The sequence below is a fragment of the Diorhabda carinulata genome, chromosome 3 (genome assembly GCF_026250575.1).
Source record: "Diorhabda carinulata isolate Delta chromosome 3, icDioCari1.1, whole genome shotgun sequence".
NCBI lineage: Eukaryota > Metazoa > Arthropoda > Insecta > Coleoptera > Chrysomelidae > Diorhabda > Diorhabda carinulata.
In genome coordinates this window covers 631,030-655,078 of record NC_079462.1, presented here as the reverse complement: position 1 = coordinate 655,078, position 24,049 = coordinate 631,030, and the positions used below count along the sequence as shown (strand labels likewise).

The 24,049-nt window shown below is 28.3% G+C and overlaps 1 protein-coding gene across 2 annotated transcripts in view; it reads right to left on the bottom strand.

Moving 5' to 3' along the window:
* The window catches only part of LOC130891901 (MOXD1 homolog 2), a 110,174-nt gene that overhangs the window by 81,696 nt on the left and 4,429 nt on the right, over window positions 1-24,049 (bottom strand). Inside the window, exon 1 of one of the 2 annotated variants that reach the window (XM_057796982.1) lies at window positions 21,407-21,594. The exons of the other annotated variant lie outside the window; for it this stretch is intronic. The gene's annotated coding sequence lies outside the window, so the exon portion shown is untranslated. Of the gene's footprint in view, window positions 1-21,406; window positions 21,595-24,049 lie in introns of those variants that run through there. 2 annotated transcript variants of the gene reach the window in all.

Here is a 24,049-nt window from a genome sequence, read left to right as displayed (position 1 = left end):
CCAGGTTCACATATCTTGAGTTATATTAAATTTTGAAGCTTTTATTCTCAATTTAAGCTACAGCTTGATATAGCTGCTAGTCATAAAGGCCCTCGGTGACAATAAAAACAAAATAAACATGCGAATTCTTTTCCGAACTGCTTTATATACCTACCAAATCAAAAACCGGAATGGGATGCTACATAAAGTTATTTATTTCGTACTTTGTATATTTTTAGAATATGTAAGTTACCGAAATTTGTATTTACACTTTTATCGAAGATGTTTTAACAAGTTTTTTATCAACTGCCGATATTTTCTCTTCATAATCAAGTCTGGGAACAGAAAATAATCCGAGGGGGCTAAATCTGCCGAATATGTAACTAGTTTTCGTCGTTTTAATCCAAATTCTGTTGTTTTTGTTTGATTTTCTTTTGCTAAAACTTTCGCCGTTGATAATTTTTCCTTTTTCAATGAAAATTATCCCAAAAAACCGATCCTATAACCTTGTTTGCAGACAGAACAGTCTTCGTCTTCTTTAGAACCGTTTTTTTTTCTTTTCAGTGCTTTATTTTGATTGTTTTTTTGTATTCTGGTATGAAATGATGGATCTACATTTCATCCATGATTGAATGGAAACACCCATCTCGCTCACAGCTTTCTGGTGCCCAAATTTTCACCTCATTTGATTAATCACTGCGTTGTTGGACTCCGTAGATCGTACAGTCTCGTTTAAACGCTGCTACCGAACATTTTACCGTTGATAATGAAGAAGAAGTCCCACCCAGAGTAGAATCTAGTTCAGTTTTCATATTATTTAGGCTAAAACCTTTCAAATAAAACTGCCAAGCAAATATTTAACAACTTTGATTCTTCAAATTAGAAAATCACGTACAGATGGTAGCTACCACGGTATTTAGGTCAAGATAGACACTTTTAGGAGTATCTTCGTGATTATAAAACGTAGTGACTCAACATTTCTTGAGTCACCACCTCATTTGATCGACCGCTGCGTTGTTGGACTCCGTAGATTGTACGGTCTCGTTTAAACTTTGCTACCCAACATTTTACCGTTGATAATGAAGAAGAAGTCCCACCCAGAGTAAAATCTAGTTCAGTTTTCACATTATTTAGGCTAAAACCTTTCAAATAAAACTGCCAACTAAATATTTAACAGTATTGAGTCTTCAAATTAGAAAAACACATACATATGGTAGCTACCACGATATTTAGGTGAAGCTAGACACTTTTAGGAGTATCTTCGTGATTATAAAACGTAGTGACTCAACATTTCTTGAGTCACCACCTCATTTGATTAATCACTGCGTTGTTGGACTCCGTAGATCGTACAGTCTCGTTTAAACGCCGCTACTCAATATTTTACTGGTTGGGCAAATGCTGGGTGGCCATCTTCGTAGCACAAAAATCGTTATATAGAATCGTCCAAGTTATTATGATAAAATTCTTCAAGATTTAATTTTTTTTCGCAACAATTTTTGGTCACTGTTGACTTTGTTCAGTCATACAAAACAATTATTGCTTTTAAAGCCGTGGTTAATTATTGTAAAACATTATTGCTAACTATATTAACTTCAAGATGTTATTTGAATTTTAACTAAGTTTTTAACCGATCCAAGACTGTGTCAAGTTCCAGTGGATGGTTTTAGCAAGACGAAGTACCCCAAAACAATATCTCCAATAGATGGATGGAATAATGGCCAACGCGATGGCCTGATCTCGCATTATTAGATTTATTTCTAGATATAAATGTTTAAAATATTATATACATTGATTTAAAAATAAGGTTAGAAAACATACGCCGCGAAATCGGTACTGTACTGTTATAATGGAATTCTAAAATTTAGCGAAACTAATTTCCAAGAAAATCTTTTTATTTATCGATTTTGTTTGTTTCTTTTCGAGTTAATTTGCACACCGTGTAGACCAGTGATTGAGGGATCGACGGGAATCTCTACGACAGGATCGTACTTGAGTTTTTTTGACGAGTTGGATATTTATCGCGTCTGTTATTTTCTAGTACTAGTACGAGGAATAAAAAAAGAAAGATCGATACATACATAAATCAGGCGAGTTGTTGATTAAATCAAATACACACAGCGAGCTGTCAAAGTCACGCTTTCACCCCCGACTACTCGTAAATATATTATTAAAAACAATAATTTATTGTGGTTTTATTCAGATTTGGAGAGCGCGGCTCTAGTTGCCATTCACCTTTTGAAGAAATATCTTTAAAATCGACATGCAATTAGAATGGAATAAGAAGAGTTGAATACACGACATAGGTGTAATTAAGTGTGGAATTGCGTGCACCTTCTAAAACTATGTTAATGGCATTTGCAACGAACACTCTATTTGCATTTCAAACTATATCTTCGCATTGTTCAAACTTGTATCTTCTTCTTGTTGAATACCGTCGAGTTTAGGTAATCTTAAAAATAACGATTTTATTTATTTTTTTTTTAATACATAAAACGTTGTATTCGTTTAAAATGGTTTCGTATTTTCTAATGAGTAATTTTATGCCGGTCCTGTTTGAACAATTATGAACGCAGTGCCGGTTTCATTAACACAGAATATGGATGAAATAATTAACGTCTGATGGATTTTTTTTAAGTCATTTGCTTTAATTGAATATACAAATTAATTTTTTGGAATTTTAATTAGGAAAATCTCATTACTTCGTTTTTTGAAATACAGACCGACGTTATGGCCGAATTTAGTACCAAGTGACTTGAATTGAATTGAAAATTTTACGTTAAAACAAAATTGATAAACTATTTTTAGTGAAATATCTAAATATTTATTGTTGGTGTGTCTAAATGTTGTTAATTTTGAATCACTTCTGTTTTAAAATTTTGATAAAGATTTGAATACAAGTAGAAACATCAATTTTTTGTCAATCTGTCAAAAATTATTAAGGAAAAACTAATTTTGAAACAGAAAATATTTAAAATCAAGAAGATTTAGAGACATAAACGTATCAAAAAGTCTGAGAAATGCGGAAATATTTTGATAAAGACTCAAAGAAAAGTCGAAACGTCAATTTTTTGTCAATCTGTCAAAAATTATTGTGAAAAACTAATTTTAAAACAGAAAATACTTAAAATCAAGAAGATTTAGAAACATAAACGTATCAAAAAGTCTGAGAAATGAGGAAATATTTTGATAAAGACTCAAAGAAAAGTCGAAACGTCAATTTTTTGTCAATCTGTCAAAAATTATTGTGAAAAACTAATTTTAAAACAGAAAATACTTAAAATCAAGAAGATTTAGAGACATAAACGTATCAAAAAGTCTTAGAAATGAGGAAATATTTTGATAAAGACTCAAAGAAAAGTCGAAACGTCAATTTTTTGTCAATCTGTCAAAAATTATTGTGAAAAACTAATTTTAAAACAGAAAATACCCAAAATCAGGAAGATTTAGAAACATAAACGAATCAAAAGGTCTGAGTAATTAAAGAAATGTTTATTGTTAGTTTTAAATATGGATCTAATTCAAAGTTGTCTAATTCTGAAAGTTTTGGTATACTTTACCTGAGTTTTGCAACACGTACGCACAAAATAGAGCTTAATGAATTCGTACCTATTCATCATACGGTTGATGAAGTTTCTCCGTCATTCTCATAACTAATTCATCAGCAGTTTTAGTTAAATCTCTTTGTAAGTATCGCGAAAACGTTCTGTAGTTGTTTCTGTTGAAAATTAATAAATATTAATTCCCTTTCCGATCTTCTACAGAAATACTAACAAATGTATATACCTACCCGAAGAAACAAAGTTTGAAGTAAGTGAGGACGCGGCCATTGTTGTTTCCCTGCCAGTACAAATTCCAAAATTCCCTTAACGTGGCACGTTAAGCTACTCCATAATTCCTTATTAATTGCGAACAACAAAGTTAGATTTCGGTATATTTGGAAAGTTTCGGCAGCCCTTCAGGATTATAGAGAAATAACGGCGCTTTACAACAACCTCTCAAAATTGATTCGACCACAACACATTCATTTATATATTCCAAACACATATAGTCACATATTGACGGTCGTATAATTAATAATTTTTACATATATAATGTAATAAATATCAAAAAATCAAAAAAAAAGTTTTATTTACTTCAAAATAAAACAAAACAAGCCAAAAACCATTGGAATTGAGTCTTGGAATAGGATACGTCGAAATTAAGAACCTTCTCAATTTGGATCATCTTCTACCTCTTTTAACCATTTTGTTTTTGTTCTTTTATCTTTGTTAATTGTCTCTACACTTGTTTCAATCACTAAACTCAATGATCTATAAGTTTTTTTACAACATCTTCGTCGTTTACTTCGTTATAAATAAAGTTTTCTGACCTGGTGATAACCAGATTACATAATTAGTCTTAATCACCTTCTATTCCTTCATGTATTGTTTCTTTTCCTACTGTTTGATTTAGATATTCCTCCTCATCTATTTGTGCATCTAAATCTTCCAAAATATCTCATAAATCTTGTCTCTATTTCTTCACAAGACAGAAACCATTGGAATTGAGTCTTGGAATAGGATACGTCGAAATTAAGAACCTTCTCAATTTGGATCATCTTCTACCTCTTTTAACCATTTTGTTTTTGTTCTTTTATCTTTGTTAATTGTCTCTACACTTGCCTCAACCACTAAACTCAATGATCTATAAGTTTTTTTATAACATCTTCGTCGTTTACTTCGTTATAAATAAAGTTTTCTGACCTGGTGATAACCAGATTACATAATTAGTCTTAATAATCTTCTATCCCTTCATGTATTGTTGGTTTTTGTTCTTTTATCTTTGTTAATTGTCTCTACACTTGTTTCAATCACTAAACTCAATGATCTATAAGTTTTTTCACAACATCTTCGTCGTTTACTTCGTTAGAAATGAAGTTTTCTGACCTGGTGATACCCAGATTACATAATTAGTCTTAATCATCTTCTATCCCTTCATGTATTGTTTGTTTTTGTTCTTTTATCTTGTTAGTTGTCTCTACACATGCCTCAATCACTAAACTCACTGATCCATAAGTTTTTTTACAACATCTTCGTCGTTTACTTCGTTAAAAATGAAGTTTTCTGACCTAGTGTTACCCAGATTACATAATTAGTCTTAATAATCTTCTATCCCTTCATGTATTGTTGGTTTTTGTTCTTTTGTCTCTGTTAATTGTCTCTACACTTGTTTCAATCACTAAACTCACTGATCTATAAGTTTTTTCACAACATCTTCGTCGTTTACTTCGTTAGAAATGAAGTTTTTTCACCTGGTGCCACCCAAATATTGTTTCTTTTCCTGCTGTTCGATTCATCATCTATTTGAACATCGAAATCTTTCAAAATATCTCATAAATCTTGTCTCTATCTCTTCACAAGCTAGAGACCATTGGAATTGAGTCTTGGAGCAAAATACATTGAAATTTAGAGCCCCATAACATCAATAATCATAAGGAATAATCTTGATCTTTTTTTTCTATAATTAGATAAACAATTTAATAAGTTTCGTTGCCGTTAATTAAAATTACTAGTTTTTTGTATTCTCTAAACGACAATTTAATCAACATATCGAAAACTATGATAATTAACAAACCGTTCTTTTGATAAACAACTTCCTGAAACCGGCGGCGCGTTCGCGTCGTTTTTGTCTAGAAACGGACTTCCAAGGAGAATTGTTTACAAAGAGGTTGCGAAGCACCCAATTTAACATAATAGAAGATGATCTTATAACGAACAAGAAATCAATTTGTGTCATTGAAGTAATAACCAATTAATATTCCATTCAGTCCGTTATGTAAACAATTTATCAAAGCGTGACGTTCATTATAACCCCCAATGAAGGGCACGAAATATTCATTACAACCGAGGGTTTATATTTAATACTACAATATATTTAAAACGAGTTTTCTTTTTTTATAATTTGATGTTGCAATTAAAAAACTCTATTGGACTTTCTCGCTTTTAAATCCGGTTTAAATTTATAGGAAAAAACTGATTAATCAACTAGAATGCTTCCCTTAGTTATTCTATTGGATTAATTATATTTTTTTTTCAATTTCTCACACTGTCATTTGCATTCTACAAAGTTTGGGATACGGTAGATTTATAAATAAAGCGAATTCGGTCAGGATATGTATCATTAAACAAAATAAGAGGTTAGAGACTCATTTTTACACGTTTCTTCTATTTTATCCGAATATAACATACTTTGACAAAATGTTTTTGAGTTTCAATTGATTTAAGTTAAATAATGAAGATTCTAAAACATTTTTTTGGCACTACTGTCTTCTCTAGTGTTTTTGTGAAAATGTTTTTGAATTTCAATTGATTTAAGTTAAATAATGAAGATTCTAAAACATTTTTTTGGCACTACTGTCTTCTCTAGTGCTTTTGTGAAAATGTTTTTGAATTTCAATTGATTTACGTTAAATAATGAAGATTCTAAAACATTTTTTTGGCACTACTGTCTTCTCTAGTGTTTTTGTGAAAATGTTTTTGAATTTCAATTGATTTACGTTAAATAATGAAGATTCTAAAACATTTTTTTGGCACTACTGTCTTCTCTAGTGTTTTTGTGAAAATGTTTTTGAGTTTCAATTGATTTAAGTTAAATAATGAAGATTCTAAAACATTTTTTTGGCACTACTGTCTTCTCTAGTGTTTTTGTGAAAATATTTTTGAATTTCAATTGATTTACGTTAAATAATGAAGATTCTAAAACATTTTTTTGGCACTACTGTCTTCTCTAGTGTTTTTGTGAAAATATTTTTGAATTTCAATTGATTTACGTTAAATAATGAAGATTCTAAAACATTTTTTTGGCACTACTGTCTTCTCTAGTGCTTTTGTGAAAATGTTTTTGAATTTCAATTGATTTACGTTAAATAATGAAGATTCTAAAACATTTTTTTGGCACTACTGTCTTCTCTAGTGTTTTTGTGAAAATGTTTTTGAATTTCAATTGATTTAAGTTAAATAATGAAGATTCTAAAACATTTTTTTGGCACTACTGTCTTCTCTAGTGTTTTTGTGAAAATATTTTTGAATTTCAATTGATTTACGTTAAATAATGAAGATTCTAAAACATTTTTTTGGCACTACTGTCTTCTCTAGTGTTTTTGTGAAAATATTTTTGAATTTCAATTGATTTACGTTAAATAATGAAGATTCTAAAACATTTTTTTGGCACTACTGTCTTCTCTAGTGTTTTTGTGAAAATATTTTTGAATTTCAATTGATTTACGTTAAATAATGAAGATTCTAAAACATTTTTTTGGCACTACTGTCTTCTCTAGTGTTTTTGTGAAAATGTTTTTGAATTTCAATTGATTTAAGTTAAATAATGAAGATTCTAAAACATTTTTTTGGCACTACTGTCTTCTCTAGTGTTTTTGTGAAAATATTTTTGAATTTCAATTGATTTACGTTAAATAATGAAGATTCTAAAACATTTTTTTGGCACTACTGTCTTCTCTAGTGTTTTTGTGAAAATATTTTTGAATTTCAATTGATTTACGTTAAATAATGAAGATTCTAAAACATTTTTTTGGCACTACTGTCTTCTCTAGTGCTTTTGTGAAAATGTTTTTGAATTTCAATTGATTTACGTTAAATAATGAAGATTCTAAAACATTTTTTTGGCACTACTGTCTTCTCTAGTGTTTTTGTGAAAATGTTTTTGAGTTTCAATTGATTTAAGTTAAATAATGAAGATTCTAAAACATTTTTTTGGCACTACTGTCTTCTCTAGTGTTTTTGTGAAAATGTTTTTGAGTTTCAATTGATTTAAGTTAAATAATGAAGATTCTAAAACATTTTTTTGGCACTACTGTCTTCTCTAGTGTTTTTGTGAAAATGTTTTTGAATTTCAATTGATTTAAGTTAAATAATGAAGATTCTAAAACATTTTTTTGGCACTACTGTCTTCTCTAGTGTTTTTGTGAAAATATTTTTGAATTTCAATTGATTTACGTTAAATAATGAAGATTCTAAAACATTTTTTTGGCACTACTGTCTTCTCTAGTGTTTTTGTGAAAATGTTTTTGAATTTCAATTGATTTAAGTTAAATAATGAAGATTCTAAAACATTTTTTTGGCACTACTGTCTTCTCTAGTGTTTTTGTGAAAATATTTTTGAATTTCAATTGATTTACGTTAAATAATGAAGATTCTAAAACATTTTTTTGGCACTACTGTCTTCTCTAGTGTTTTTGTGAAAATATTTTTGAATTTCAATTGATTTACGTTAAATAATGAAGATTCTAAAACATTTTTTTGGCACTACTGTCTTCTCTAGTGCTTTTGTGAAAATGTTTTTGAATTTCAATTGATTTACGTTAAATAATGAAGATTCTAAAACATTTTTTTGGCACTACTGTCTTCTCTAGTGTTTTTGTGAAAATGTTTTTGAGTTTCAATTGATTTAAGTTAAATAATGAAGATTCTAAAACATTTTTTTGGCACTACTGTCTTCTCTAGTGTTTTTGTGAAAATGTTTTTGAGTTTCAATTGATTTAAGTTAAATAATGAAGATTCTAAAACATTTTTTTGGCACTACTGTCTTCTCTAGTGTTTTTGTGAAAATGTTTTTGAATTTCAATTGATTTAAGTTAAATAATGAAGATTCTAAAACATTTTTTTGGCACTACTGTCTTCTCTAGTGTTTTTGTGAAAATATTTTTGAATTTCAATTGATTTACGTTAAATAATGAAGATTCTAAAACATTTTTTTGGCACTACTGTCTTCTCTAGTGTTTTTGTGAAAATATTTTTGAATTTCAATTGATTTACGTTAAATAATGAAGATTCTAAAACATTTTTTTGGCACTACTGTCTTCTCTAGTGCTTTTGTGAAAATGTTTTTGAATTTCAATTGATTTACGTTAAATAATGAAGATTCTAAAACATTTTTTTGGCACTACTGTCTTCTCTAGTGTTTTTGTGAAAATGTTTTTGAGTTTCAATTGATTTAAGTTAAATAATGAAGATTCTAAAACATTTTTTTGGCACTACTGTCTTCTCTAGTGTTTTTGTGAAAATGTTTTTGAGTTTCAATTGATTTAAGTTAAATAATGAAGATTCTAAAACATTTTTTTGGCACTACTGTCTTCTCTAGTGTTTTTGTGAAAATATTTTTGAATTTCAATTGATTTACGTTAAATAATGAAGATTCTAAAACATTTTTTTGGCACTACTGTCTTCTCTAGTGTTTTTGTGAAAATGTTTTTGAATTTCAATTGATTTAAGTTAAATAATGAAGATTCTAAAACATTTTTTTGGCACTACTGTCTTCTCTAGTGTTTTTGTGAAAATATTTTTGAATTTCAATTGATTTACGTTAAATAATGAAGATTCTAAAACATTTTTTTGGCACTACTGTCTTCTCTAGTGCTTTTGTGAAAATGTTTTTGAATTTCAATTGATTTACGTTAAATAATGAAGATTCTAAAACATTTTTTTGGCACTACTGTCTTCTCTAGTGTTTTTGTGAAAATATTTTTGAATTTCAATTGATTTACGTTAAATAATGAAGATTCTAAAACATTTTTTTGGCACTACTGTCTTCTCTAGTGTTTTTGTGAAAATATTTTTGAATTTCAATTGATTTACGTTAAATAATGAAGATTCTAAAACATTTTTTTGGCACTACTGTCTTCTCTAGTGCTTTTGTGAAAATGTTTTTGAATTTCAATTGATTTACGTTAAATAATGAAGATTCTAAAACATTTTTTTGGCACTACTGTCTTCTCTAGTGTTTTTGTGAAAATGTTTTTGAGTTTCAATTGATTTAAGTTAAATAATGAAGATTCTAAAACATTTTTTTGGCACTACTGTCTTCTCTAGTGTTTTTGTGAAAATATTTTTGAATTTCAATTGATTTACGTTAAATAATGAAGATTCTAAAACATTTTTTTGGCACTACTGTCTTCTCTAGTGTTTTTGTGAAAATGTTTTTGAGTTTCAATTGATTTAAGTTAAATAATGAAGATTCTAAAACATTTTTTTGGCACTACTGTCTTCTCTAGTGTTTTTGTGAAAATGTTTTTGAGTTTCAATTGATTTAAGTTAAATAATGAAGATTCTAAAACATTTTTTTGGCACTACTGTCTTCTCTAGTGTTTTTGTGAAAATGTTTTTGAGTTTCAATTGATTTAAGTTAAATAATGAAGATTCTAAAACATTTTTTTGGCACTACTGTCTTCTCTAGTGTTTTTGTGAAAATGTTTTTGAGTTTCAATTGATTTAAGTTAAATAATGAAGATTCTAAAACATTTTTTTGGCACTACTGTCTTCTCTAGTGTTTTTGTGAAAATGTTTTTGAGTTTCAATTGATTTAAGTTAAATAATGAAGATTCTAAAACATTTTTTTGGCACTACTGTCTTCTCTAGTGTTTTTGTGAAAATGTTTTTGAGTTTCAATTGATTTACGTTAAATAATGAAGATTCTAAAACATTTTTTTGGCACTACTGTCTTCTCTAGTGTTTTTGTGAAAATGTTTTTGAATTTCAATTGATTTAAGTTAAATAATGAAGATTCTAAAACATTTTTTTGGCACTACTGTCTTCTCTAGTGCTTTTGTGAAAATGTTTTTGAATTTCAATTGATTTAAGTTAAATAATGAAGATTCTAAAACATTTTTTTGGCACTACTGTCTTCTCTAGTGTTTTTGTGAAAATGTTTTTGAATTTCAATTGATTTACGTTAAATAATGAAGATTCTAAAACATTTTTTTGGCACTACTGTCTTCTCTAGTGCTTTTGTGAAAATGTTTTTGAATTTCAATTGATTTACGTTAAATAATGAAGATTCTAAAACATTTTTTTGGCACTACTGTCTTCTCTAGTGTTTTTGTGAAAATGTTTTTGAATTTCAATTGATTTAAGTTAAATAATGAAGATTCTAAAACATTTTTTTGGCACTACTGTCTTCTCTAGTGTTTTTGTGAAAATATTTTTGAATTTCAATTGATTTACGTTAAATAATGAAGATTCTAAAACATTTTTTTGGCACTACTGTCTTCTCTAGTGTTTTTGTGAAAATATTTTTGAATTTCAATTGATTTACGTTAAATAATGAAGATTCTAAAACATTTTTTTGGCACTACTGTCTTCTCTAGTGTTTTTGTGAAAATATTTTTGAATTTCAATTGATTTACGTTAAATAATGAAGATTCTAAAACATTTTTTTGGCACTACTGTCTTCTCTAGTGTTTTTGTGAAAATGTTTTTGAATTTCAATTGATTTAAGTTAAATAATGAAGATTCTAAAACATTTTTTTGGCACTACTGTCTTCTCTAGTGTTTTTGTGAAAATATTTTTGAATTTCAATTGATTTACGTTAAATAATGAAGATTCTAAAACATTTTTTTGGCACTACTGTCTTCTCTAGTGTTTTTGTGAAAATATTTTTGAATTTCAATTGATTTACGTTAAATAATGAAGATTCTAAAACATTTTTTTGGCACTACTGTCTTCTCTAGTGCTTTTGTGAAAATGTTTTTGAATTTCAATTGATTTACGTTAAATAATGAAGATTCTAAAACATTTTTTTGGCACTACTGTCTTCTCTAGTGTTTTTGTGAAAATGTTTTTGAGTTTCAATTGATTTAAGTTAAATAATGAAGATTCTAAAACATTTTTTTGGCACTACTGTCTTCTCTAGTGTTTTTGTGAAAATATTTTTGAATTTCAATTGATTTACGTTAAATAATGAAGATTCTAAAACATTTTTTTGGCACTACTGTCTTCTCTAGTGTTTTTGTGAAAATGTTTTTGAGTTTCAATTGATTTAAGTTAAATAATGAAGATTCTAAAACATTTTTTTGGCACTACTGTCTTCTCTAGTGTTTTTGTGAAAATGTTTTTGAGTTTCAATTGATTTAAGTTAAATAATGAAGATTCTAAAACATTTTTTTGGCACTACTGTCTTCTCTAGTGTTTTTGTGAAAATGTTTTTGAGTTTCAATTGATTTAAGTTAAATAATGAAGATTCTAAAACATTTTTTTGGCACTACTGTCTTCTCTAGTGTTTTTGTGAAAATGTTTTTGAATTTCAATTGATTTAAGTTAAATAATGAAGATTCTAAAACATTTTTTTGGCACTACTGTCTTCTCTAGTGCTTTTGTGAAAATGTTTTTGAATTTCAATTGATTTACGTTAAATAATGAAGATTCTAAAACATTTTTTTGGCACTACTGTCTTCTCTAGTGTTTTTGTGAAAATGTTTTTGAATTTCAATTGATTTACGTTAAATAATGAAGATTCTAAAACATTTTTTTGGCACTACTGTCTTCTCTAGTGTTTTTGTGAAAATGTTTTTGAGTTTCAATTGATTTAAGTTAAATAATGAAGATTCTAAAACATTTTTTTGGCACTACTGTCTTCTCTAGTGTTTTTGTGAAAATATTTTTGAATTTCAATTGATTTACGTTAAATAATGAAGATTCTAAAACATTTTTTTGGCACTACTGTCTTCTCTAGTGTTTTTGTGAAAATGTTTTTGAGTTTCAATTGATTTAAGTTAAATAATGAAGATTCTAAAACATTTTTTTGGCACTACTGTCTTCTCTAGTGTTTTTGTGAAAATGTTTTTGAGTTTCAATTGATTTAAGTTAAATAATGAAGATTCTAAAACATTTTTTTGGCACTACTGTCTTCTCTAGTGTTTTTGTGAAAATGTTTTTGAGTTTCAATTGATTTACGTTAAATAATGAAGATTCTAAAACATTTTTTTGGCACTACTGTCTTCTCTAGTGTTTTTGTGAAAATGTTTTTGAGTTTCAATTGATTTACGTTAAATAATGAAGATTCTAAAACATTTTTTTGGCACTACTGTCTTCTCTAGTGTTTTTGTGAAAATGTTTTTGAGTTTCAATTGATTTACGTTAAATAATGAAGATTCTAAAACATTTTTTTGGCATTACTGTCTTCTCTAGTGTTTTTGTGAAAATGTTTTTGAGTTTCAATTGATTTAAGTTAAATAATGAAGATTCTAAAACATTTTTTTGGCACTACTGTCTTCTCTAGTGTTTTTGTGAAAATGTTTTTGAGTTTCAATTGATTTAAGTTAAATAATGAAGATTCTAAAACATTTTTTTGGCACTACTGTCTTCTCTAGTGTTTTTGTGAAAATGTTTTTGAATTTCAATTGATTTACGTTAAATAATGAAGATTCTAAAACATTTTTTTGGCACTACTGTCTTCTCTAGTGTTTTTGTGAAAATGTTTTTGAGTTTCAATTGATTTAAGTTAAATAATGAAGATTCTAAAACATTTTTTTGGCACTACTGTCTTCTCTAGTGTTTTTGTGTTATTTTTTAGTGAAAATAATATTTTCACCTGCCCTAACACGTGTGATCTCGTCCCTATACCAAAGAAGTTATAACCTCAGGTAATAGATCTACAAATTAAGACTTTTCAGTATGTATAATAAGCGTAAAATTACTAACGGTTTTTGTTCGTAATAAATATTTATATACATTATAAGGTTTTAATAGAGAAAAATGTAAAAATGCTACAAAGAATCAGTTTAGAACCCTGTAAATTCAATAATGGTAAGTTAATAATACAAATTTTGGTAATTCTTCGAATCAAAATTATATAAAGAGACTCAAGGATAAGCTTAGAAGTTTAAAGAAGGTTTTAAATTGTCTATAGCTCAACCACAAGCAGATATTTCTGAAAAAACACTTGTAGATTGGTTGATAGGGAGAAAATTCAAAGTCTAATTATACAAATATCATTCACGTGGACCTGGTAGTCAAATACTACAAAACTATAGTAACCCAAGTTGTTAACACCACGAAACGCGAAAAAAAATTGACAAATAGATTTAATATGAGGTTTAAGAGGTTACATACCGAATGTAAACCTCACCAAGAACGCGAAAAATATTTTAATTGTTAATAAAAATTTTTTATAACGAAACAAAAAAATTTTTGGTTCGATTGAGTACAAATATTTGTCACTAGAGAAAGTATAATTTAAAATAAATTATATAAAGAATTAGCAGTAGATTTTTCGATTTTATTCATCCGTTGTTCATAATCGTATTTTGATTTCTTATAATCTGTTAAAATCAAATATTAAGTGAAGCGTGAAACGTATCATCGACTTTTCTCACGATGGATTCTCCGTTGGATTCTTGAATTGGTGGCGAACCAAATTTTTTACGGTAGCCAGTCAATGGCTACTTCAATTGTCATACCGTTTTCAAGTTACGGATGATCGACTTTCACGTAAATTGAAATTGATAAATAAATTATTTCGATAATTTATCATTTTGAATTTAATTGTTTCGGTTCGTTTCGAAGGTCCCTCGTAGATATAATGCACGGTCTAATAAACATTTAAACAAATACGAAAGGATTGGTAAGTTAAGTGACAACACAAGGTGTGACGTTTGGCATTCTTTCACACCTTTAAGAAATAAAAAATATCGAATTTCTATATTGGAAATAAAAGTGTCAAATGTCACTAAACAAACTCGATTTTTTGTTTTAAACTTGTGTATATGTTCGAAATATTACGTAAATATTCGAGACCAGTCGTTGATTGATATAATAATAAACAAAAACAGAAATTAGACAGACGTATACGTGAAAATTAAATCTCGAAAGAATTAGAATCTAGTTACCAAATAAATGATTGCGAAAAAAGGAAAATCAACAAAATTAGGTGAAAATCTCTTACATATATTGAGTAAAAAACTCAATTTAAACGATTATTGAAGTGATTTTGATCGAATCTCGATTTTATATCATAAAAATTGAGGTTAGGTTAAGATACGTCTTAAGCGCGTTTCGATAACTAAATAATCACCTTCAGAGAAGTAACCCCCTTCAAACAAGCTCGAATTTTTGTTTTAAACGTTTCAGTTCAGTCGTTGATTGATATAATAATAAACAAAAACAGAAATTAGACAGACGTATACGTAAAAATTAAATCTCGAAAGAATTAGAATCTAGTTATCAAATAAATGATTGGGAAAAAAGGAAAATCAACAAAATTAGGTGAAAATCTCTTACATATATTGAGTAAAAAACTCAATTTAAATGATTATTGAAGTGATCTTGATCGAATCTCGATTTTATATCATAAAAATTGAGGTTAGGTTAAGATACGTCTTAAGGGCGTTTCGATAACTAAATAATCACCTTCAGAGAAGTAACCCCCTTTAAACAAGCTCGAATTTTTGTTTTAAACGTTTCAGTTCAGTCGTTGATTGATATAATAATAAACAAAAACAGAAATTAGACAGACGTATACGTGAAAATTAAATCTCGAAAGAATTAGAATCTAGTTACCAAATAAATGATTGGGAAAAAAGGAAAATCAACAAAATTAGGTGAAAATCTCTTACATATATTGAGTAAAAATCTCAATTTAAACGATTATTGAAATGATTTCTCTCTAATCTCGATTTTATATCATAAAAATTGAGGTTAGGTTAAGATACGTCTTAAGTGCGTTTCGATAACTAAATAATCACCTTCAGAGAAGTAACCCCCTTTAAACAAGCTCGAATTTTTGTTTTAAACGTTTCAGTTCAGTCGTTGATTGATATAATAATAAACAAAAACAGAAATTAGACAGACGTATACGTGAAAATTAAATCTCGAAAGAATTAGAATCTAGTTACCAAATAAATGATTGGGAAAAAAGGAAAATCAACAAAATTAGGTGAAAATCTCTTACATATATTGAGTAAAAATCTCAATTTAAACGATTATTGAAATGATTTCTCTCTAATCTCGATTTTATATCATAAAAATTGAGGTTAGGTTAAGATACGTCTTAAGTGCGTTTCGATAACTAAATAATCACCTTCAGAGAAGTAACCCCCTTTAAACAAGCTCGAATTTTTGTTTTAAACGTTTCAGTTCAGTCGTTGATTGATATAATATAAACAAAAAAAGAAATTAGTCAGATGTATAATTGAAAATTAAATCTCGAAAGAATTAGAATCTAGTTATCAAATAAATGATTGGGAAAAAAGGAAAATCAACAAAATTAGGTGAAAATCTCTTACATATATTGAGTAAAAAACTCAATTTATACGATTATTGAAGTGATTTTGATCGAATCTCGATTTTATATCATAAAAATTGAGGTTAGGTTAAGATACGTCTTAAGCGCGTTTCGATAACTAAATAATCACCTTCAGAGAAGTAATCCCCTTCAAACAAGCTCGAATTTTTGTTTTAAACGTTTCAGTTCAGTCGTTGATTGATATAATAATAAACAAAAAAAGAAATTAGTCAGATGTATAAGTGAAAATTAAATCTCGAAAGAATTAGAATCTAGTTACCAAATAAATGATTGGGAAAAAAGGAAAATCAACAAAATTAGGTGAAAATCTCTTACATATATTGAGTAAAAAACTCAATTTATACGATTATTGAAGTGATTTTGATCGAATCTCGATTTTATATCATAAAAATTGAGGTTAGGTTAAGATACCTTCAGAGACGTAACCTCCTTTAAACAATCTACGCGGTAAATAGCAAAATATCGAAATAAATTTACAGTTATTGTAACTAACTAAACTAAAAAATTAACTGGTCTATTTTCGTGTCCGATTCGAGATTATGGAGATAATTCTACATCTAGTTATTGCTGACCAAAACGATTGTGGAGGCGATAATATCAAGTTTTAGTTACGTGCCTTTTGTAGGCTATAAAATGTCGGAAAAACCGGACATTATGTGAGTCAGATCGACGTGGGAGATGGTTAAGTATTTAAAAATTTTTGATGCATTTCGCGATATCCCCTCGTACGTTACAAAATGAAGGTAAACAAATTTATACTTCACACCTGTATATTGTATTATTCTTGTTTAAACAGAACTCGAAACAGTATTTGATTCTAGTATTTACTTAACGTTTTTTTTTTTTTTAACTACCATGAGCTTTGAAATTAAACCCATTGTAGTAATACACGCGTTCATATAATGGTTTGTAAACATACATTTTAATGGGTAAATTTTAAACAATATCTTTCTAAATGTTTAATTTTATCTCATTAAACGAGGACGACGTGTCATCGGTTTAAACGGCCTTTGACCTCGTGAGATATTACAGACATTACATACAAACAGCTGCAACAAAAGATATGAGTAATAAATATTATTCAGTATTCTCGTATTTCAATGATATATATATATATATTCGATTAAATTTTATCAAATAATTCGATTTTTATTTTCGTAGGTTAACTAAAGTATCATTTAACACACCGCAGTTTCGTGTAAATGACTTTGTTAGATTAATAAATTAAAATTTGTCGACTCGAAACAAAGAAACGTTCCTACAATCTTTTCGTTTCTATTTCTAATAAAAAACAATACAAATCTTGTTGGTTTCTACTTAAAAATCCCCGGTATTCATTTAAACATACGACAGATAAAAAATTCATTACATGAACATGGTTTTAGGTATAAAACAAATGTCCAATATATTTAAAACAAACCCGCAGCATATGCCGGCATCGTCAGACAAGATTCCAAACAACGTTCGGGTTTGTATTAAAAATCTGAGTATATTAGAGGTACTACTGGTATATATAGATACGTAACGATTAAATAATTTTAAAAGTATATATCATAACCTCAACAATATTTTTGAGTACTTTAATAATAAGTTTGTGTCAAAAATTCCACACACTTGAATTTAACATTTCAATCTCAATCTTTTAATATTTAATTTTAGTTATTTTGTAACGTATTTATGCCCATCTTTATCTCGGTATTGTTTAAGACAGATGACGCCATCTGTAGATACACAACGGCATTCATTCCGGGAAATATTATTCATTTTAGTTGCTCGTGTATGTGAGATTTGACCGATAACGAGAGTTGACTTAGCAAACACAGATAGTATACAAATAAACGATAAACGTATGTGTCATTTCGAAAATTGATACGTCCCCGTGATTATACATACATGGGTAAATCGATGAGACACGCGCAATATCGTTAATTATTTATATAAAATACTATTAGTGACATTAATGACAAGTATAACTAACGAAAAACGTTACACATGTCAAATGTCACTGATAAAAAAAGAAGAGTTTGTTTCAGTTCTGTGGTCGAAGTAAACAAAGAAATTGATGATTCTGAGTGTTATTTTCATAATTCAAAACCGAACTGCTTTGTTAGTAAAGTTATAGCCTTAGATATATCAAAATTATAAACAAATCACAAAGAATTAAACGTATATTGAATAATTTGTTCCAGTGTATAGTCATTTCCCAGTTAACCCACTTCGGTTTTGTCATTTTTGATTCTCATGGAAGGAAAGTAACTAATTTAACCAATACAGAACCTACTTTACATGATTAAGGTTCACGATTATTGCTTGTTTCTCTCACGGAATTTATTATAAAAATTGAAACAATAAAGCCTCTATGTAACCTAAAGGTAAATTCATTTTATAATCGACAACGTCGTAGTTATTTTACGAGTGAATGTATTTTTTTATACAAGAGATATTAATTAAATATAATTACGTATAATAAAACGCGTGACTGACACGCAGATGGCGCTGCCATTGTTTGTTTTATATGACGTTTAGGAAGTACCAACTTTCGAAAAACTATGTGGGAAATTTAGTGACATTTCGATTATTCAGAGAAAAGTGACAGCAATTTAAGTGTAGTTATTTTCAAAACAATTTAGCGCGTTAATTTATGATAGAAAAAATACTGTACAAACTCATTAATGCTTTCAAAACTGTTATCCAGATCTGCTCCATCGAAAATAATGATGACGTTGAACGTTCTGGTCGTCAAATTATTCCAAAAAGTACAGAAATTAGTTATATCTAATCGTAAATTGAAATAACGTCAGAAAGCTAAATCTTTGACCACGAGAAAGCTTTTTTCAAAGTTTACTCACAGTCGATCAAAAACGATGACTTGTTAATGATTCAGAACAATGTTTGGCCATATAATAAACCAGATTTTTTGCTTGGATATGTGACAATGGATTAAACAACTAACTAAAAACGTTGGACATGTCAAATGTCACTGATAAAAAAAGAAGAGTTTGTTTCAGTTCTGTTGTCGATTAAATTTATAGTTCTATGATTTGCGTTGATGAAAAAATACAAAAATAAAATTGATTAGTGACATTTTTCGCTTGGATATGCGATAATGGATGAAACAACTAACGAAAAATGTTAAACATGTCAAAAAAAATGTTAGACATGTCAAATGTCACTGATAAAAAAAGAAGAGTTTATTACAGTTCTGTGGTCGATTGAATTTATAATTCTATGATTTGCGTTGATGAAAAAATACAAAAATAAAGTTGATTAGTGACATTTTTCGCTTGGATATGCGATAATGGATGAAACAACTAACGAAAAACGTTAGACATGTCAAAAAAAAACGTTAGACATGTTAAAAAAAACGTTAGACATGTCAAATGTCACTGATAAAAAAAGAAGAGTTTGTTTCAGTTCTGTGGTCGATTGAATTTATAATTCTATGATTTGCTTTGATGAAAAAATACAAAAATAAAGTTGATTAGTGACATTTTTCGCTTGGATATGCGATAATGGATGAAACAACTAACGAAAAACGTTAGACATGTTAAAAAAAACGTTAGACATGTCAAATGTCACTGATAAAAAAAGAAGAGTTTGTTTCAGTTCTGTGGTCGATTGAATTTATAATTCTATGATTTGCTTTGATGAAAAAATACAAAAATAAAGTTGATTAGTGACATTTTTCGCTTGGATATGCGATAATGGATGAAACAACTAACGAAAAACGTTAGACATGTCAAAAAAAAAACGTTAGACATGTCAAATGTCACTGATAAAAAAAGAAGAGTTTGTTTCAGTTCTGTGGTCGATTGAATTTATAATTCTATGATTTGCTTTGATGAAAAAATACAAAAATAAAGTTGATTAGTGACATTTTTCGCTTGGATATGCGATAATGGATGAAACAACTAACGAAAAATGTTAAACATGTCAAAAAAAATGTTAGACATGTCAAATGTCACTGATAAAAAAAGAAGAGTTTATTACAGTTCTGTGGTCGATTGAATTTATAATTCTATGATTTGCGTTGATGAAAAAATACAAAAATAAAGTTGATTAGTGACATTTTTCGCTTGGATATGCGATAATGGATGAAACAAGTAACGAAAAACGTTAGACATGTTAAAAAAAACGTTAGACATGTCAAATGTCACTGATAAAAAAAGAAGAGTTTGTTTCAGTTCTGTGGTCGATTGAATTTATAATTCTATGATTTGCTTTGATGAAAAAATACAAAAATAAAGTTGATTAGTGACATTTTTCGCTTGGATATGCGATAATGGATGAAACAACTAACGAAAAACGTTAGACATGTCAAAAAAAAAACGTTAGACATGTCAAATGTCACTGATAAAAAAAGAAGAGTTTGTTTCAGTTCTGTGGTCGATTAAATTTATAGTTCTATGACTTGCGTCGATAAAAAAAATACAAAAAGAAAGTTGATTAATGAAATTTTTTGCTTGGATATGTGATAGTGGATGAAACAACATGCGATTAATGCTGGAAATATGGAAATATTCATTTTTTTACTTGATATATTCCCAAATAAACTTCCAAACACTCGTATAATAAAAAAAAACAATTACAATCAACCAAACTTGAAGTTAAATACTATTTAATACCAAAAAAAAAATAAGTATTCTGATTTTTGTACCCACTTTGTTTGCGAGGACTAAAATAAAATTCTAAATCCATCCCTGAAATGCAGTCTCTGTAAATATATGACAGGGATAACTGTCAACTAAAATAAGTGATACGCCCATGGATTACCAATGCTTCGTTATTTTAATACTCCCTCAAACATAAAAAACAATAGAGAAAATAATTTTTTCTTTTATAGTTACGATTATCACGGAAACGGTCGGTATTACAATGGTATTTACATTGTTGTCAGATCTTTTTTTATTTCGGAAAACTAATGATGTTTGTTATATCAAATGAATCACCCTGTATATTTATCGTTTTTCGAAATACTGATTATAAATTCGGAGTTATAGCTACGATTGAATAACCACGTTTAACGAAATATTAGAAATAACGAAATTGAGGCGTTCCATACGCAAAAATCACCCTGTATAATTAATCGCACTTGTGATATTTAGTTATTTTATGAAGGTATATACGTAATAGTTTAATATTTGTAAGAAAAATGATAATTAGAAAGTAGATAGAAGTCATATCGTCATTAATCAACGAACTGACCGAGTACTAGACTTGTCGACTCTTCTTCTTTGTCGCCGTTTCAAAAGAATGACTAAATATGTTTCAAAACATCGTTTTCCAAAAAGGTTCGCAGCGATAAAACGGAATTTATCTCGTTTATAATCCGCGATATTATTATCTCTGGCTTACCTATTAGATCACACATAAAATAAAATCCTTATTTATAAGACACAAAACATATCGAATTCCACTCGTATTCACAAAATCGGTTAAATTAAGATGGAGTCGCAATATCAAACTGAGTGTATGAGAAGTTCCAGCGTCGCGACGGAACTAACAATGAGGTACGGAGGCCACGTCCGCGCACTTCTTGAGACTGGCTCTAAACTAAACTCAACTGTTCACAGCCTGCCAGGATGCGTTGCAATCCCCACCACTTCAGTCGGAGCTTGAATAATGTCCTTTTACCTGTGTTCTACGGGTATTCCGGAATAGTTCGAGCAATGCTAACCGATTCTTATTGGTATGGGCATCGGGAGGCCGAGCAATACAACAGGAACTTAAATAAAACGTTCGTGGATTTTTTGGTTGAGTGTTTTTACTATTTATATAAATAATTTGAACGAAAAAATATCATTAATATGTAAATTTGTAAGGTACTAATTGATTTCGTGTTCGGATGTTTTAATGTTGTATGTAAATCCGGTTGGAAATGAATGGGAAACATATCGGGTATAAAATTTTGGGTATGATCTTAATCGTTGTCGATTTGTATAACGTCGTTGTTTGTATACGGGGATGAAATACGGATGAAAAATCGATTTCTTACGGGTTTTAGAAGGAATTGAAGGTTTAGGTATATTGGTCAATTTTTATTTAGAGTTTATTTAGATTTAAATATTGTTTTGAAATTGAAAATTCGGATTTATTCTTGCAGGGGGTTGATTCCGTTCGAAGAATCGAAGTCACCTTCTCTAGGGGATGATTAGAGGAGTGAAAGATTCTTGCGGGGGGTTGATTCCGTTCGAAGAATCTAAAACAGCTTGTCTAGGGGATGAATGTCATTTATAATTTGTTCCTGGGTAAAAAATAGTTACGTGACTGAATATTTTTCTATTCGACTTTGGATTTCTTGAAATTATAGTTGAAAATACACCTTTTATAGGCAAAAATATGTGGGAAATATGAATTTTTTTTTCAAAAAACGTAAAATATCATGTTGACTTCCGGATTAAATGTCGACTTTCCCGGAGAATACAAAATTAATGAATGTTCCAGTTATAATAATGTTTTTTCGAACCCCTCGTATAAAACCCCTTTCTTTAGGGCTGTTTGATTTTTTTATGATAGTATAAACGTTCTTTTTTCGATTTTTTTGTATTACAACGTTGCCATTTCACTATTAGAGAAACTACAAATTTATATAAGGTTATTTTTCAAAAAAAAAGTTACTCTAATTTTGACCCTGTATATTCCTGACAAATATGAAAATGAAGAAATTTAGTTTACAAAGTCACTTAGATACATAATTTCTGAATCGATTCATCTCAAAAATGAATCAATATCTCGAATGGTTTCGAAAATATTAATTTTTTTATACAAGCATGTCAAATTTTTTTTAAAGAATCAAATTTTATTCTTAAAAACCCTCGACGACTACACATCTTATTCAGAAACAAAAATTTTGTAAAAATATGTGAAAAACATGAATTTTTTTTTTTCCAAAAACATCTCTTGTTAAATTCCGGATGAAATTCCTACTTTCCCGGAGAATACAAAGTTAATGAATTTTCCAGTTAATACAATGTTTTTTTCGAGAAACTGATACTCTTTTCGAACCCCTCGTATAAAAAAACCCTTTTTATAGAAATTTATCAAAATTTTGAACTGATTTTTCATCTATTTTCGTATCAAAAAAGTCCCCTTCGAAATCTGAAATTTAATTTCATAACCTCAAATTTTATATTTTATAATTCACTTTGTATAATAAACAAAGGGCTGCTTTATTTTTTTTATGATAGTATCAATGTTCTTTTTTCGATTTTTATGTATTACAACGTTGCCATTTCACTATTAGAGAAACTACAAATTTATATAAGGTTATTTTTCAAAAAAAAAAATTACTCTAATTTTGACCCTGTATATTTCTCACAAATGTGAAAATAAAGAAATTTAATGTACACAGTCACTTAAATACATAATTTCGGAATTGATTCATGTCAAAAATAAATCTCTATCTTGAATGGCTTCGAAAATATAAATTTTTTTATACAAGTATGTCAAATTTTTTTAAAAAATCTCCACGAGTAAATATCTTATTAATAAATACAAATTTTGCAAAAAAAATTGAAGATTTACCTAGGTGGTTTCAAAACCATAGTATTTCTTGCAAATTAATCTTAAGGGTGAGTTTTAAGGGATCAAATATTATGAAAATTGTGTAAATGTAAAAGTAAAATAATGTTTTATACTTGTAGGTTAAATTCATATGGAAAAATGTTTGTTTCCTGGAAATTCCTCCATTAAGGGTACATTTTAAGGGATGAAACATAATGAAAATAGTATTAGTGGTAATAATTAAAATATATAACGTAAAAAAAATTTATTCACCCTTTTTAGATGGACTAAAAATGATTTTTTGAAATTTTTGAAAATTTTGTAATTAGGGGTGGATTTTGGAAATGGAAACCTTCTAAAAATATGATTTCTTAATCGATATCATTATTATAAAACGAAACATATTTTTATTTTTCACTTTTAAAGATAATTACAACAATAAAAAATCGAATTTTGTAATTATTAAATTCAAGTGGTTTAAACCCCCCTCAAAAT